The 1099-nt window shown below is 40.9% G+C and overlaps 1 protein-coding gene across 1 annotated transcript in view; it reads left to right on the top strand.

Annotated features, from left to right (window-relative positions):
• Positions 1-622, top strand: part of LOC106609571 (staphylococcal nuclease domain-containing protein 1) — a 348667-nt gene extending 348045 nt beyond the window's left edge. The window contains exon 24 of the mRNA XM_045700024.2: positions 1-622. This exon is cut by the window's left edge and continues 442 nt beyond it. The gene's annotated coding sequence lies outside the window, so the exon portion shown is untranslated.
• The last annotated feature ends 477 nt before the right edge of the window (positions 623-1099 follow it).

The raw sequence follows: 1099 nt of genomic DNA, 5'->3' as shown, positions 1-1099 counted from the left end.
ACCCGTTTCCTGATTAGTGACGTCATACGCCCACGTCAGCTAATCATGCGCCTCGCTACCTTAACCTATCCTACCACAGCCAATCCCTCCTGTCCGTTGTGCAGGAAAGGGGCTAGGCCTTGAGAAGGGGGATTTAAGCAGAGGATCCATTCCCTTGTATTATTAACAGCTTTTTGCAGAGAGAAACGCTTCCTTAATGAATGACAAGAAATGAATAATGCTGTGTTTTATGAAGTTTATTTTAAAAAGCTAGCTTCGAGAGCCACACCAACCGGACGAGCTTATTTCTGTCCTTGATGTATAGCTATGTGATATGACATTTAATGACGTTTATGTTGGGAGTGTTTCATTCTCGTCTTTCTTCTTCTTCTCTCTCTCGTGGCCAGAACACCTTGACAAACAGAATTTTCTCATCTTCCTCCTCCCTCTTTCTGTAATGTTTACATATGATGGTGACATGATGATCTGTCTCTCTCTCTCTCTCTCTCTCTCTCTCTCTCTCTCTCTCTCTGTCTCTGTATGCCGTAGCAGAAACAGTGTTTGAATTTGTTTCCTTATGACAGACCTTGTCGTTGTATTAAAAAATTCTGCTGAATAAAAATGAGCAAATGATTAAAAAGAAGCATGTTGTTGTTACTGGAATTAAGTCACCAGTCAAAGCTGCTAGATTTCACCAAGGATTGTTAATGTCCTTAGCCTGGTTTAAACCAGACCGGATGCTGCGCTCCCCATTGAATCATGCTGAGCACAGCTTTCAGAATGGTTTTACCAGGCTATGGCGTCCTAGTTCTACTCAAAGGACTTAAAAGTACCAGTGCTACTTTTGGTAGGTCGCCTCTTACATTTAAAAGACTCGTACACACCTTGATCTCATTTGCATCCTAAATAAGCGGTGTTGTTACCACAGAATGACACAGCACACGCCACTGTACTAGATATATTTCAACATAAGTGACATAAGTGGTTGGTTAGTGTCACATTTATTAGCATCCGTTCAGACAGTACGTAGGTTGAGCAACGACTCAAGTACAAGTTAAAGTATTGACTACACAGCATTTTGAATGCAAAAATAAATGTACACCTTGGATATGTAAATGTT

This window comes from Salmo salar, chromosome 17 (assembly GCF_965601325.2).
Source record: "Salmo salar chromosome 17, fSalSal1, whole genome shotgun sequence".
NCBI lineage: Eukaryota > Metazoa > Chordata > Actinopteri > Salmoniformes > Salmonidae > Salmo > Salmo salar.
Note: the sequence above shows the minus strand (reverse complement) of the source record. Positions and strands in the feature narration are given on the sequence as shown.